Source organism: Erpetoichthys calabaricus, chromosome 6, assembly GCF_900747795.2.
Source record: "Erpetoichthys calabaricus chromosome 6, fErpCal1.3, whole genome shotgun sequence".
Lineage (NCBI taxonomy): Eukaryota > Metazoa > Chordata > Cladistia > Polypteriformes > Polypteridae > Erpetoichthys > Erpetoichthys calabaricus.
This window is the reverse complement of record NC_041399.2, coordinates 20,032,444-20,050,215: the sequence shown is the minus strand read 5'-3', so window position 1 is coordinate 20,050,215 and position 17,772 is coordinate 20,032,444. Positions and strand designations below refer to the sequence as shown.

At 39.4% G+C, this 17,772-nt stretch overlaps 1 pseudogene; it reads left to right on the top strand.

Moving 5' to 3' along the window:
• Positions 1–16,853: 16,853 nt before the first annotated feature.
• Positions 16,854–17,231, top strand: LOC114653880 (cytochrome b-c1 complex subunit 10-like; annotated as a pseudogene).
• The last annotated feature ends 541 nt before the right edge of the window (positions 17,232–17,772 follow it).

The following is a 17,772-nucleotide window of genomic DNA, read 5'->3' as shown; positions in this document are numbered from 1 at the left end:
TGTACAGTATATATCATCCAAACCTGCCACTTTTAGGTCTCATCCTTTCTGTATTGGCACATTTACCTCAAGTATTGATATAGCCCTATCAAAAGACTTGTCTTCCAGATGTACAGTACATTTCTTAGGATTTTGGACTCTGTCTTGGGGAATGTTTTGTTTTACTGTTAGCTAGCAGATGATGGGCAATTTAATTTACTGTGACCCTAGCATGACTAGAATCTGATGTCAGATCATTGCTGAGCCTTTTCAGCAGTCTCCATGCCTTAAAGCTATCTTTGGACATATGTATGTCTTCTATCAGATTCCTCCATTGGCTTCTTTTTGATTCCGAGATTAGGGATATGAGTTGTTCTCCTGCTGCTATGGATTCTTTGCCAAAAGGGTTTTGTTAAAAGAGCAACATATAATTGTTCAACTCAGGTGAAATTTCAGTTGAAAAGCCATGTATAAATTTAGTCCTGCAGCCTCACGGTATAGATGATCATAAGTTCTTCTCAATTGCCTCAGGAGATATTTTGTAAGTCTCTGAGTTTGGGTGTATTTTATTTACCTCCTTATTGGACATTCTACTAAATTTAGTCCAATTAACCATTTTGAAATCATATCTCCTGTGAAGTTTTATAGTATGTGCTTGTATTGCTGCCTTAAATTCGCAAGCAATTGAGTGATGTTGGGTGTTTAGGTATAGGAATGCATGCAGTCTTAAAGCATTGTTAAAGCAATAAATTTTACATCTGGGTTATACCAACATTGCCATCTAGCACTGTTAAAAGAAGGATGCAGCTTATTGTCATGCACTGTATTACATACAGCTGATATGACAGCTGTAATAAAGACAGTCAAGAGACATCAGAGATTTGGAGCAGCCACCAGTATAATATGCTCTGGCTGCAAATGGGTATATTGGTGAATTGTGTCCAGGTTCAAATCTAAAACAGAACTGACTTTAGTTTGGTAAAATGGCAGCTTTAAAGGCCATGGCAGGAAGTGATGTCATCTGGACCAGAATAGAAAGTGATGTCGCCAGGACTGGAAGTGACATCATCTGGAGGTGCCAGAACCAGAAGTGACATCATTCATGGCACAGGTGCCAGAAGTGACGTCATCAACAGCACCTGTACCAGAAGTGACATCATCAACAGTGCCAGCACCTAGTGAGATTTCCCGAGGATCGTCTGCAGAGGACGGAGAGAGAAAGTTAATGCAGCTCGCCACCCCCTGGTCTTGCATGGTTTTACTATTATTTAAACCAGGCATGTGCAACCTACGGCCCGCGGGCCAAATCCGGCCCGCATACTGATTTTATACGGCCCGCGACGACTTTTCCAAATATCATTGAATCTGGCCCGTTAACCCTCTTGGTGATGCCTGTTTGTTCTTGTGATATTGTTGAATTATTTTTGATAGTATGATGCGGTCAGTGCTTTCTGAAGTACAGTCGACCCTTGATATACGACCGGCTTGACATGCGAACAACTTGATTTACGACCAAAATTTTTATTTTGATTTACGACCAACATCTTGCGTTACGACCTGAATGCGGTCACGTGTATCCGCTTGCGCGATTGTAAATAAACAGAAACATTCCTATTAATGCGGCACTCATTCAATAAAATGTCAGGTTTGTAAACTCTCTTGGGACCTCCTCCAACTAGAAGACATGCCAAAGTCCAAACTCCGTATGGAAGACTGTTTATCTGTTGCTGGGGCAACAGCCGGCTTAAAGCTGTGCTGAGTCTCTCAGCCAAAGCAAACAGAAAAGATATCGATGGGTGATATGCATGTGATATCCCTGCCCGGCAATGGACAAGCAAGCTTCCACAGTCGCGGCAATCGCGCTTCAGGACGCACTTCAGCATGTCGTTCCCATTGAGTGGGGAGTGGGGAGTGGGGAGTGGGGGGGGGGGGGTCTCAGAAGAGTTCAGAAACAGTTCCTTGTATCATCGCAAGGAAATGCTGAGAAAAATTCTCGTCAGAATAACTTGTAGGCAGGAGGAGATTAAAATTAACGCAAAAGAAGCTATTGAAATGATTGCAAATGCCTGAGCGCAAGTTAAAGAAAGCCTTTAAAAAGCCTTCAGTTTCATTATCATCCCCCTCCCTTCCTGCAGCCCAAAGATGTCAAATTAAATGGTGAGTACAGTATGAAATTGTTGTTTCTGGTAGGCTAGGCACTTTTTATTACTTTTTGGTTAGTACATTAGAAAAATTATTGGTGTTTTGGTAAATTATGCACATTATACAACCCTTTTTTTATTATGAAAAGGTTAAGTAAGTGTTGCAGTGGGAGGTTCGGACCGCATTATGGGTATTTCCATTATTTCTTATGGGAAAAATAGTCTTGACTTACAACCAACTGGAGTTACAACCAGCCCTCGCGAACGAATTGAGTTTGTAAGTCAAGGGTCCACTGTACTTTATATTGTGCTTCCCCCTCCTTTACGGCATGTCCGGAACTGTCGCACGTTTAAAGTGTGCAAGAGCTCGTAGTCATGTAGTCGTTGACTCTGCTGCATCTCTCTGCTCTGCTGTCGTGTGTAGCATAGCGCAGTCTTTTCATGGTTTTTGCTAGTGCTGTACCTATCTGCATGTTGTTTCGAGTTTCACGCTATATCGGCCTACATTTCAATACTTTCAAATACTTGTGAATTTTTGATCAAACCCTAATTAAGATGGCTTCAACAAAGAAGAGAAAAGTGGACGCTGAGAGTCGTACATTTCAAGAGAAATGGACTGACGATTATTTTTTTATAATGCAGAAAGAAAAACCTCTTTGTTTGATATGCTTGGAAAGTATTTCAGTTTTAAAGGAATACAATTTAAAAAGACACTACAATACAAAACACGCTAATTACAACAGTTACAAAGGTAAACTAAGAACAGATAAGATACAAAATTTGAAAAAATGTGTATCGGTACAACAGATGTTATTCCGCAAACATACTGATGTAGCTGACAATATTGTTCGTGCAAGTTTTATTGTTAGCGAAAAAATTGCGAAGCACTCAAAACCATATTCTGAAGGCGAGTTTGTCAAGGAATGCCTTACTGCAGTCACGAATAATCTGTGTCCAGAGAAAAGCCATGAAATGGAAAAGATAAGTCTTTCTCGTTGGACAATAACCCGACGAATCGACGAAATGGCCAGTGACATAAAATTAAGCATTAAAAATATTGCCTCAAAATTTGAAGCATTTTCCATTGCTCTTGATGAGAGTACAGACTCCAACGATACCGCTCAATTGGCTATATTTATTCGCGGAGTTGATGCTAGCTTCAATTGTACGGAAGAATTGCTTGCTCTCCAACCAATGAAGAATACAACAAGGGGTGAAGACATTTTCCAGGAAGTAAAAACTGTTTTTACTGTATTTGATTTAAAGTGGGAAAAGTTATGCGGAATATCCACCGATGGAGCTCCATCGATGATTGGACCAAACATCGGAGTTGTTGCCCAAATAAAAACCGAATTATCAAGTAACAAAATCAGTACCGAAGATTTGTCGGTATTGCATTGCATTATACACCAGCAAAACTTATGTGCAAAATCAGTTAAATTTGCACATGTGATGGGCACAATAACTGCATGTATAAACTTCATTAAATCCAGGGCGCTAAATCACCGCCAATTTCAAGAATTTCTGGCTGATGTTCTTTCTGATCGTGAAGATCTTACATTTTATTGTGAGGTGCGTTGGCTTAGCAAGGGAAAAATGTTGAAACGTTTTTATGATTTGAGAAATGAGGTATCTCTTTTCATGGACATGAAAGGAAAACCTATTCCTGAGCTAGAAAACAAACCCTGGCTGTGTGATCTTGCATTTCTTGTCGACCTAACAACACATCTAAATGAACTTAATGCTAAATTACAAACTCAGGGACAAATGATTCATGAGCTTTATGGACACATAAAATCATTTCAAAATAAGCTTCGACTCTGGGAAAGCCAATTAAAGGAAGGCACTACTTATCATTTTCCCACACTTGCGAACCACGAAGATTTTGATTGTGAATCGTTTGCGAATGAATTAAATTCATTGAGTGGAGAATTCAACACTAGGTTCCGTGATTTTAAAAATCAAGAAGCAAACTTGCAAATTTTCTCTTGTCCATTTGATGTTGATGTCGAACTAGCTCCACTTTCATTGCAAATGGAATTAATTGAACTACAAGAGAACCTTGTCCTGAAATCAAAATTTAATGATATTGAATTACTTGACTTTTATAAAAACTATTTCCCACGTGACAAATTTCCAAAGCTCACAGCTTTTGCTCAGAAAAGAATGACTCTATTTGGCAGCACCTATAAATGCGAGCAACTTTTTTCAAGGATGAACTTCGTTAAATCCAAAACCAGGACGCGAATTACTGATGAGCACCTAGAAAACACGTTGCGAGTATCTCCTGATATTGATAAGCTTGTGACCACCATGCAATCTCAATCGTCGCATTAATAAAGAGTTTTTATTAAATAATATATTAATAAATATTTGTTGTTTTTTTTTTGGCCTTCTTGCATTTTCGATTTTCAGAAATACATATATATCCTGAAGTACTCCGGCCCGCGTAATCTTTCTACTTTCTAATCCGGCCCATAGTCCTGTCAAGGTTGCACATGCCTGATTTAAACCCTCTAGCTGCCTCCCATGCGCTCGTGTGTGACACAGCCCATTGCATAACCACTTCCCCCACTTCCATCCTTCTCTGCAGTTGAAGAATGGCTACTGAAATCAGCAACCACATAATCGTTCCTTTATTTGTTAGAATTAGAAGTGTTTTGAAAGAGAAAAGCAAATTTGGAGGCTTAGACACAGATTTTATTAGACAAACTTTTAGCTGAACTGATAATATTTTCTTATCATAGTTATCACAAAATGTAGTCAGAAGGATTTTCATATTAGATTTAACAAAAATGACACTTTCATATTGTTTGTACGGTCTTTCAGCAGCCACCTTCATGGCACCAACTTTTGGTCGTTGTCCATTTCTGAGTGTCTCCTAAAAGACGTCAAAGTCATTAGATCACCATACATCTTTCAGTATTTGTTCATTTACTATGGATAGGACCTCTATATTAATTATTATCAGGGCCTTTTACTGTCTGATAGCTTAGAGCTTTCCATTAATAAAGGTTAGGATGTGTTATACTTCTTTGGAGTGAGTGATGCTTTTAGAAAGGAAGGATCAGCAAGCTGAAAATCTGTCGCTGCCCGGGGAATGCCTAGGAGTAATGACTGCTGTTGATCACACTCTACATGGAGACACCTTCTGTGCCCCCCAGGACAAAGAACTGAGGGATGTTTTTCTTCAATGACAAATGTGATACTTACTTAAGGGCAGCATGGTGGTGGTTAGCCCTACTGCCTGATGGACACAGCAACTCATTCTTGTCTAAGTACTCTTTGCAAGTTCTTCTTGTTTTGTGCAGGTCTTTTCTGGGTACTCTGATTTTATTCCCATAGACTTGTGATGAAGCTTAAATAAAAACTATATTTTGGGTCATGTTGGTGTGCACTCTCTGATTTACTGGCACCTTGTTCAGGTTTGGTTTCTGCTGTGCACCCAGTGCTTTAGGCCCCATGGCTCAAACTGAATTAAAAAAGGTCTGAGAATATCATGTTATCATTTCTTGTTTTACCCTTTCCAGAACTGAAAGCTGCCTTGTCCATTGAAACAAACATTGGCTTGTAAACTGAGGTGTATTCTGCAGTAATGTCTTTCTAAGAGTATCAACAGCCAACTGCATAGTACTTGAAAAGCCAGTCATCTGTTCACTTGAACAATTTAAGGGAAATTTACACACTGAGAATACTGCTGTGTCAGAGTTCCCTTTGCTCAAATTATTTGACAAGATGTTGAGATGAATTTCTGACATGAAATTACTCCCACAACAGAGTATAAACCAGGATGAGATAATTCTAGCCATTCAATAGATGCTGCTCTTTTGAAATTAGTTTCTCAGAGTGCTAACTGATGAGCCCCAATAAGGACAAAACATGTGTTGTGTATTCTTTGTATTATTTGGCATGTATATATATATATATATATATATATATGTATATATATATATATATATATATATATATATATATACAGTGCATCCGGAAAGTATTCACAGCGCATCACCACATTTTGTTATGTTACAGCCTTATTCCAAAATGGATTAAATTCATTTTTTTCCTCAGAATTCTACACACAACACCCCATAATGACAACATGAAAAAAGATTACATGAGGTTTTTGCAAATTTGTTAAAAATAAAAAAACGGAGAAACCCCATGTACATAAGTATTCACAGCCTTTGCTCAATACTTTGTCGATGCACCTTTGGCAGCAATTACAGCCTCAAGTCTTTTTGAATATGATGGCACAAGCTTGGCACACCTATCCTTGGCCAGTTTCACCCATTCCTCTTTGCAGCACCTCTCAAGCTCCATCAGGTTGGATGGGAAGCGTCGGTGCACAGCCATTTTAAGATCTCTCCTGAGATGTTCAATCGGATTCAAGTCTGGGCTCTCAAGGACATTCACAGAGTTGTCCTGAAGCCACTCCTTTGATATCTTGGCTGTGTGCTTAGGGTCGTTGTCCTGCTGAAAGATGAATCCGTCGCCCCAGTCTGAGGTCAAGAGCGCTCTGGAGCAGGTTTTCATCCAGGATGTCTCTGTACATTGCTGCAGTCATCTTTCCCTTTATCCTGACTAGTCTCCCAGTCTCTGCCGCTGAAAAACATCCCCACAGCATGATGCTGCCCCCACCATGCTTCACTGTAGGGATGGTATTGGCCTGGTGATGAGCGGTGCCTGGTTTCCTCCAAACATGACGCCTGGCATTCACACCAAAGAGTTCAATCTTTGTCTCATCAGACCAGAAAAGTTTCTTTCTCATGGTCGGAGAGTCCTTCAGGTGCCTTTTGGCAAACTCCAAGCAGGCTGCCATGTGCCTTTTACTAAGGAGTGGCTTCCGTCTGGCCACTCTACCATACAGGCCTGATTGGTGGATTGCTGCAGAGATGGTTGTCCTTCTGGAAGGTTCTCTCTCCACAGAGAACCTGTGGAGCTCTGACATAGTGACCATCGGGTTCTTGGTCACCTCCCTGACTAAGGCCCTTCTCCCCCGATCGCTCAGTTTAGATGGCTGGCCAGCTCTAGGAAGAGTCCTGGTGGTTTTGAACTTCTTCCACTTACGGATGATGGAGGCCACTGTGCTCATTGGGACCTTCAAAGCAGCAGAAAGTTTTCTGTAACCTTCCCCAGATTTGTGCCTCGAGGCAATCCTGTCTCAGAGGTCTACAGACAATTCCTTTGACTTCATGCTTGGTTTGTGCTCTGACATGAACTGTCAACTGTGGGACCTTATATAGACAGGTGTGTGCCTTTCCAAATCATGTCCAGTCAACTGAATTTACCACAGGTGGACTCCAGTTAAGCTGCAGAAACATCTCAAGGATGACCAGGGGAAACAGGATGCACCTGAGCTCAGTTTCGAGCTTCATGGCAAAGGCTGTGAATACTTATGTACATGTGCTTTCTCAATTTTTTTATTTTTAATAAATTTGCAAAAATCTCAAGTAAACTTTTTTCACGTTGTCATTATGGGGTGTTGTGTGTAGAATTCTGAGGAAAAAAATGAATTTAATCCATTTTGGAATAAGGCTGTAACATAACAAAATGTGGAAAAAGTGATGCACTGTGAATACATCTGTGTATATATATATACAGTATATATAGTGAAATAAATAGCCTTGACATAAAACAAAGGTTTGGGCCAGCCACTCATGTACTTGACCTTGGCTGCAAAATAAGGCAAAGTATTCAGTATAACAATGTACAGAACAGAGTCCAAAACAGAACTGATCAAAAGAGGAAGGGAGTGGGGTTTTATAGGGAGGTTTGCGGAAGTGATGTTGTCCTCAGGGCCAGGAAAGGAAGTGATGTCCAGGGCCGGATTTACACATTTCTATGCCCTAGGCCAGTGCTCCGCAACCGGTGTGCCACGGCACACTGGTGTGCCTTGAGCCGATACAGGTGTGACGCGGTCAAATAAGACAATTTTCTAACTAAATAATATTTCAACGGTCCTCCTTAGAAACACAATAACGAGAATACGTGCAATGAAATATTCACGTAAATAGCCTTTTAAAGGTTTCATAATTTTATGCGTCATTTCTCTGAAATAATAAATCCCATCGCCTGGCGCCTGTCGCCTACGACGTAGGCCCTACGTAGTCGCCAGACAATTCTGTAGTATGCTTTGATAGGCAGAGCACTCCGTGCCCTCACCTAGATTCAATTCAACCCGACGTATTAGTCGTGCTATGTCGCATTCACTCGTCTTGCGACAGTAGTTATCATTCATTACTATTAGTTGTGTTGCTGAATTGTGTATGGTTAACGTTCTTCGTGTGATTCATATTTAGTTTTATACCCCTTTAAATATGGATACATTTTTACGTGGAAAAGATTCGTCTTCACGTAGGGATGATGAAGAACCCAGCACAAGTGTTGCAAAAAAAACAAAGAAGATTGTGAAAAGGAAGTACAATGAAGACTACATTCGATATGGATTCTCGTAGTGTGGTGACGAAACGGCTCCAAAGCCACAATGCATAATTTGCGGCGATCAGCTATCAAACGAGGCAATGGCACCCAGTAAACTAAATCCCCATCTAAATTCAAACCATCCCAGTTACGCCAAAAAAGACAAACAACTCTTGTGTTAATTAAAAATGATAAGCGGTCATGCTTAAAAGATCTTGACCAAGAACTTCGGGTTGCGCTGTCAAATATTGAGCCGAATATAAAACTTTTGTGTTCATTGAAACAAGTGCAGGTATCACATTAATCAGTCATTATGTTATAATAATTATTAAGATTGCATAAAAGTAAATATAGTATAGTTTTTATGTATGTATACTTATAATAAATGTATACTTATAATAAATAATGAAAATTTATTGTAAAATTTGTGTATTAAATTAATATCTATATATCAGTGGCGTAGCTGGAGATCATGTTGCCCGGGGCGGTGAAAAATTTGACGCCCCAAAGCTGAAAGAAATTTTTTTTTGCGCCTCCTCAAGGAACAAAAAAAAAAAAGGAAACAACCGTAGTTTGGACGCCCCTAAATAGCTGGCGCTCGGAGCGGATCGCCCCCCACCCCAGCTACGCCACTGCTATATATTTTGGCTTTTGATGTGCCGCGGAATTCTAGGAAGAACTTTGGTGTGTCGTAGGTGAGAAAAGGTTGCGGAGCACTGCCCTAGGCCAAAGCACATAATTCTGCGCCCCTCAAAAAGTTGATTTATAATTTTCAGTGTAATATGTAATAGTTTTATTTTTTAAACATATAAGCACTTAATACAATCTTTGTAATCTTTGAACCACATTATATATTTTAATTCAAAACTACACTACTTATGAAATTAATGAATAATGAATAATGAATTAATGAATAATGAATAATAATGAAACATTAACATCTACAAAGAAAACTTTCCATTGAATTTCTTCAAGTCGTCTTAAATACCTACTAGAATTTCTTCCTTTGCGCTTTGTCCATGAAACGGCTTCAATTGTTTCATTGAAGTCGACAGATCTTGTTAAATCTGCTTCAATGCAAAGAAGTGCAAGGGCATTCCGCTTATTTTGCTGCATCGTAGATCTTAAATGATCCTTGATTCTTTTCAGAGAAGAAAAAGACCTTTCAACCAAGGAATTCGTCACTGGCGTGCAGACAAACATTCTTAATAAAATGTTAGCGTTTATATAAACTGTTTGTAGTCCTTTTTCTCATAGCCACTTGCAAAGTGCTAAGGGGTTTTTAGTCCCAATACTGCAATCAGTTATGTGAGATTTCAGATGGATAAGTTCATCGCATAGAGCGGGCGGGTTCCAGATCATCTTTGAAAATCAAAAGCAGGTTTCTTCCCTCTTCTTCAAGTTCAGGAGAAGTCAGCGACCAGAATTTTGTAATAGATAGATAGATAGATAGATAGATACTTTATTAATAAGCACCATAAATAGTAACAATATATTTTATGTACCTACTTTCAATAGATATGTAGAAGTCAAGCGATATGAGCGTAATGAATCACTTGGAATCACTATTGTAATGCCAAATCTGGAATTTTCCTTTAACACGTGGTTTACGCTGAGTGTGTGAGAGAGAAATAGCAAATGCTTTTTGCCTGTGACTGAGCAAGACAGCGCAAGCTGTGCAGATGGGCAACATAAATGTAACGCTCAATTTATTTAATGCATATGGATGTAAATTTAAAAAACAGCATTTTATATTGCCTTTTCAAAATAATACTGACAAATCTGTAAATATTTGGTTTTGGTTGTTATTTCTTCTGTATATACACTGCCCTGACTGCTGCTCCCTAGGCCATGGCCTAGGTTGGCCTTATGGGAAATCTGACCCTGGTGATGTCATCCTCAGAGCTGGGACAGGAAGTGACATCCTCAGAGCTGACACCTTCGTATTCAGGTAGGATTTCCTGTGTCTGGTCTGCGGGGACAAAATAAGAGGGTTGAATGCACCCCGCCACTCCCTGGCTGGGCATGGAATTCCCTTCTTTTGGTCCCTGTGGCTGGCTCCCATGAGTACATGTGTGACAATATATATATATATATGTACAGTAGACACCTGCGAAGTCGCGGTTCAGAGTTCGCAGACTCAGTCATTCGTGGATTTTTCCTTAGAACCTAACTAATAATTGTTAGCAGAAACCACAAATATCCTCCACAATTTTTATGGCTTTTTTCATGGCAATACTGTACTGTAGAGGGAACCACAGCTTGGGATGGTGAAAGTAGCCAATAGAATTTGAAACTGCAACTCCCAGCAGTCCCTGCAGTGGCTCTGATTGGTCTTCTGCTGAGGGTGCTGGGGCTGTTGAGGTCAAAGGATGTCAGCGCATCTTTTAAAAAGGGGGCCGGTGACCAAAAGCAAAAACAAAGTTTTTGTAATTTTTGTTTCAAGTTCCTGTCTGTCTGCCTTCTGTTGCGTTACCTGTACTTATTAATTTTGTCCTGGATCGTTTCATGCGTCTGGATTGTCTTCCATCCGCCTGTGTACATGAGGACTGTAAGTGGATTCATGGCCATCCTGCAAAGAAAGGAGTGCTTCTGAACCCATCCACCTGTCCTCACCATTTCAGGAACAACAGGTAGGACTATCTTTACATTACCATTCAACATGCAGATCTCTGGACTATCTATTTACATTTCATCCGTTGCCATTTTTCATTAACTTTTTCGTGATTTACTGTGTGTGTTTTCTTTGTGCTTTGTTGTATTCAATGTGTAATCACTGTAAGGGAAACAGGGGTGGTATTGTTGTTTTCTTATTTCATTTGTTTTCATTACATTCTTTATTTGCTGTTTGATTACTGGTTTGCTTTCTTTTTGTCTCTGTTTGTGAGTGTGCGCTGGTCGGCTGGGTGTGTCCCTGGAATCTCCACCATAAAAATAAATAAATCACTTTCTTCTCGACAGTGTGAATCTTAGCAGCACCGGACCGCTACAGCGTTATTCATTTCTCCTTGCTGCTGATTGACTGTGATGCATCTCCAGCTGAGTGTTCTTGTGTTTTCCGTTTACTTAAAAGCCTGAACAGCACCTGTCCTTTTTGTCTGATTGTTTTATTTCTCTCTCCTCCCCCAGAAATGCTGTGCTACAGTTGGGGGTTGTGCTCCCCTATGATGTTTGTCTATTCTTTAAACGAGAACTAACTGCATACTGAGCTCATTTTACTTCTGAAAGAGACATGTTTGTTTGAAGAGTTTGAATAAAGTTTCTGTCTCTACAATCTCCTGTGTTTCTGTGACCCAAGCGTGACACCCTGCAGTACTGCTGCTGCACTAAGACTAGCCTGCCAGCGTAGGACTTTCATTTAGAGAAATTGCTAAAAAAAACAAAGTGTCTGTGAGTACAGTGGCATCTTACATAATCCAAAGGCAACTGGAAACTGGATAAGAAACTCAGGAAGAGATCTGGTAGCGATAAAGTCACAACCCAATCAGAAGAAAAGTTTCTGAGGGTCACCAGCTTGCATGATCACAGACGCCTTACAGCACAGCAGCTACAAGCACAGTTTAGGTCGAAGAAGCTAGTCTCAGTTTCTACTGTGAAGAGGAGACTTTGTGCTGCAGGTGTGACAGGCTGAGTGGCAATCAGAAAGCCATTCCTTACAGGAGAAAATAGGGCCTTCAAATACTGCAGACTGGAAGAAAGTCTTACAGACAGATGAAAACAAAAATTTTGAAACCTTAAGTTCATTATGCAGCATATTTGTACGTCGTCAAGTTGGTGAAAGGATGGCATCTCAGTGTGTGACACCAACTGTCAATCATGGAGGAGGACGTGTGATGGTCTGGGGTTCTTTTGCTGGAGGCAGATTTGGTGACTTGCACAAACTGACTGGCATTCTGAATCAAAAGGGTTACCACAGTTTGGCTGTTATATCAGCAAACAGTGCAGGCTACTTTGATGAATCAGAATTTTGACTTGTCTTTCCTTTATTTTTAATCAATATATGCAGAAATAATTAATGAAACGTGTTGCTGTTAAATAAGCTGCCATCTGATAAACTTCCATGGATTCAAAGCAGATATGCCAACCAAATGTCATCATCAAAGCAAGCACAAAACAACAATGTAAAAAAATAACTAAAAACAAATACCAAAAACCACTAAGGTTAAAACAAAAAGTTTCAAAATCTTCAGAATGGTCTAAAATATCTAGAGATGTTGATATCTTAGCATAAGGATGACCACACAATGCGTCACATGAGACACTGTGTACTGGCCATCATGAAATCCTGGAACAATTTGTGATAGCCATCCAAATATCACAATAATAAAAATATATGTGATAAAAGCACATAAACTTAATAAAAGACACTTAGAGAGCCAAAACAACTCACAGGTATTAAGCATTTTCCAGTCTCTTTAACAGGCCATTAGCATCATAATTTCTGATCTATTAAAACTACAATATCAGCTAACACATACTAAATTTTCAGAAAACTTCTAAAGTTACTAAAGAAAGAGAAAACAATGGAAATATTGCAAAATATTCAAATGGAGATATAGTGAAGCTTTTCTTTCATTTTCCTGAGAATTTCCTTCATATTATTTGTTTTTTGATCCTCGGTCATCTTCATTCTTTCTTGCATCAAAACAGAACCAGATGTTACAGCTCCATCTCCCACCAGCTTCACACTACGTTTGGCTAGACCCCAACCAAATCCTCCAGGTACCATCTGTGGAGGCATTCATCAATCATGGCTGTTGTCAATAGTAAGCAGTTCAAAAACTCTGTAAGAGCCCTGGCCCTGTTAACAAAACCCTTTGCCTTTTTGACTTCACACAGAGACTAGATTCAAAGTGACGCAGGAAGGTTTCTGTATAAATCCAAACAAATTAACAAAGTATGCAGGCATTCATAGTTATTAATATGGCCATTAATATATATTGTCTAGAATATTTTCACATGCATTAGTAGAATTTTGTTTTAAAATAGCTTACCTTATCAGCAAGACTTTAATAACTTTTTGTTTACAGAAAACAAAACAGCTGGAATAAGCAAGAGGAGAGCTTGGTGTTATTCGTCCACTTACATATTTCTTTCAGTCTTTCTAATTTTTGACCGTTATGGTCAGATGGAACACAGATTTGTGTTTAAGGAGAAAAAACTAGCAAATTAATTTTCTTTAGGAACCAGAAAGAGAAATCATTAAACAGTACCAAAGCTACCAAAATAAACAGCATTCAAATAAAATTTTTAATTAAAGAAAAAAACCAACTGTAATTGTTAAATGGTTTATCTTTTCCCACACTCCATTCAGTGGATTTTTTTTAATCAAAAAAATCCCACATTTGAATGCAAAAGTGTGTGCCCCTCTGTCTTTTATAATGGGACCATGAAGTATTTGCATACCACACCCCCCTAATGGTGCACAGCATGCCCATGTGTTTGGCAAGAGACATTGTTACAATAAACAAGATGGCTGTTTCCATGAAAATACTGTATAAAATGGCAGCACCCATAAAGAAAAGCATCCATATAATTGGTGGTGTAATGACATCTCCAAAATAAGGTTGAATTAATAATAAAATTTGAAATAAAAACACGCGTCTTTCCCCACATGTTCTCCAAAGGAAGGTTGCAAGACAAAACACAAAAGCTTTATAAAGGATGAATTTAGTATTTGATGAAAATCCTTTCACTCTAACAACTTTAAAAAATCCTCACATCTAGACACAAAGAGAGAGAGAGAGGTTGGGAGCATGCTCTGATTACAGCGCGTTGCCTCACCCACCACATGACGAACCACCCAGATTGGGATCCGAGTTCAGCTGTGCATTGGGTGACACCTCAGCACCCCACTGGAACAGTGGGAGGTTTTTTTACGGTGGCTGGAGTGCCAGTCCTGCCACCAACCCCCAAGTTTTCCCTAAAAGTTGGAGGACCTGCTTGTAGGACCTGGATGCAGATTAATGTCATACCCAGGATGGAGCAATTGCAGGTTAAGGATCTTGCTCAAGGGCCCAATGGATTAAAGTCACTTCTGGTGTTTATGGGATTCGAATGATCCCTAGCCTCAGAGACACCAGTCTGACCAGACACAAAACATAAAAAAATGAATCAATTAAAACCTGTCCAAATAAATAGGTATGAACTAATATAGGTTTATGTGTGTCATTTACTTGTTCATTTTTTAGATTTTACCTTGCTATTCATATGCATGGCTATCAGTAATGGTGTAATTCTTTCAGCACTAGTAACACAATAGTCCGCTCCTTGATCTTCAGTACAACAATGTGCATTTGTATTTATTTACAGATTTAGTAACATTAATGACCCTTTCTCCAACAGATGACCATATGGGCTCTTGGCAATTATACCTGTGCTGGCAGAATCAGATCCAAGCTGCCTTCTTTCATACTGTGCTCATAATCCAGGGACGACTCTCAATTCTTCCCTCATAAAAAATGCATTTCATTTTTATTTCACTCAGCACTCTCCCTTTATTGTGTTTAAGTCGTGTTTACTCTTGTACCGGTGTGTTCTTCAATGTAAATTGACCTCTGGGATGGAAAAGTAGATAATTGATATCCCAAAGGGCCAGTGAGTCATCACCTTTATCATATTTTCACTTCATAACTGCAGATTTTTCCATCATCATCAAATATTAAACCGAATACCATCCACAAATGTATGTCTGTGTAAGAGAAGGAAGAAAATTGTTCTTATTACATGAATAATACATGTTCCAAATAGTACTATTTTAGATGTAGTGTGCAAATGTTCTTGTACAAGTTCTATAAATGAATTGTCTATTAGGGGTTGTGTCCCCTTTTTTTGTACTTTTGGCACCACAGGGCACAAGATAGGACTAAAACATCCCAAATAAATCATTACAGGGCACACACTTGGGCAGAGTCAAGCTCATCCATGTTGTGTCGATCTATAGTTACCAGTCAATCTAATATGGCAGGTATGTAGAAGGACACCAATGTTCCCTGAGAGAACCCATCCATACATACTGTCCTTTTAAAAAACATTCACCTCTTTGGATGTTTTCACATTTTATTGTTACTCAAAACTGAAGTATAAGTGTATTAACTCTTTTAGGGCTCATGTCGACTTTTGTCGACAGCAGGGTTTGAGGTTGGATGTCGACTTTAGTGGACATCCCAGGGTAGAGGGTAATAATCAGCTGTAGACGTCGACAAAGCTCACCATCACGTTACGGGTAGACCCTCTTAGCTAGGAGGACTGTTAGACTCATTGACTTGACATTGAATCCCTGTGTGTGTGTGAGGAGTGTAGATTAAACAACATCTAGAATGGCATCGACGTCGGGAAAAAGAGCAAAGCGAATGTGCAAGCAAAATCCTCTGTGGGCATTATTAATTTATTTGCTTTCTGCGTATTATTGCTGAATCAGACTGTGACTCATCAGACTCCGATTTTGATGCAAGTGATCTGGAAATCAAAAACGAAAGTGCCTTTCAGAATATAAACGGTTAGACAAACAGGTATGTAGTAAGTATGTAAGCAGTGCTACAGCTGATCTTAGAAAGCTAATGTTTAATGTTAAATGCATATAGTGTTTACTTTGTATGCTTTTTAGAAAACTAAGTTTTTGGGAAAAATATTTAGACCTGGGAGAAAATGAAAAAAATAATTAGCCCTGAAAGAGTTAAATACAGTATATAGTATAATGAAATACACAATGTATTTAATTTGGCATTTTTGACACTGATCAGCAGAAAAAAGACTCTTTAATGTCAAAGAGAACAAAGGTTTCTGCAAAGTGACCAAACTTAATTAGAATTATAAAACACAAAATAACTTTTCATGTAAGTATTCACCTCCTTCCAGTCAGTATTTAGTAGATGCATGTTTGGCAGCCATGACAGCCTTGAGGCGGTGGTCTTTTCTTGGCAGCTTTGAACATTAGGACACTGACATATTTCCTTTGCTACACTGCTCGAGCTGTATCCAGTGTCATGATGATCATGAGTGACCAGCCTTTAGCAAATCCAACCACAAAGTCTCCATCTCATTGAGTCCTTTCAGGTGACGAATTATTCAGCAGAAGTGTGTGAAGAGGCGCTATTGGGGCTCCTTCATATACCAACAGCAATATGCATAATACCTGTGACTGCACTTTTTATCTTATGCCAAGTAAGATGTTTTCTTTCTTTGTAGTTTTCTTTCTTTTTAGGAATTCTAGTGTGTATTTGAGAGTTGTATGGTTGTTTGTCATAATATAATATTTATTTATTATGCTTCTATAAAAGGCAAAATGTTCCCTTGGGGACAAATAACGGCAAGATGCTTAGTAAAGTGATTGGTCTGCCGTACGCTCAGCTGCTCTGATTGTGGTTTCCCACTTTGGGTACCTGGGGCACAGTGGGTGCTGTTGGACTGGCTATGCCACTGACTGGAGGCTAATTGTGGACTATGTGCCCTACATCAATGGCAAATTCAAGAAAGATGAATAGGCAAAGAACCTGATTGGTGGCCCATCCTTATGGGGATGAAGACCATGAACTTGTTGCTGCTGTGAATGGGATGGTTGCTTACTTTTCATTTGGAGGAAGAATCCTGTACAAAGTTCCATCCATGTTTGATTATGGATATTGTTTAGAGAAATAAATGTATCAGCTGTGGAATTTACTGTATGTGTTAATAAAGACCGATTTGTCAAAATGCCTATTGGAGGCTGGGTGGTCTCGTGGCCTTGGAACCCCTGCAGATTTTGTTTTTTTTTTCCAGCCATCTGGAGGTTTTTTTTGTTTGTTTTTTCTGTCCTCCCTGGTCATAGGATCTTACTTTATTCTTTGTTAATTAGCATTGGCAAATTTTTATTTTATTTTTCTTTCTTCATTTTGTAAAGCACTTTGAGCTACATCATTTGTATGAAAATGTGCTATAGAAATAAATGTTGTCGTTTCTATCTATCTATCTATCTATCTATCTATGGAGATGGAAAGATGTCACAGTGGCTACATCGGGGCTGGCATCCTAACAACCACTGAGTTACATCTGGGATGGACTCGGAAACCTGGGAGGTCAGCATGGTGGCTGAGTGCCTGCTATGAGCAGAGTGTCCCCGCTGCACACTGGGTGGCAGCATCCTGTCTGGCAGTATGAATGCCCATAGCACAGCATTGAAGTTGTTGCTCAATGGGCCTTCCCCACTGAGTTCTGTGGGGGCAGACAGAGGGAGCTTTTGGACATTGATGTTACA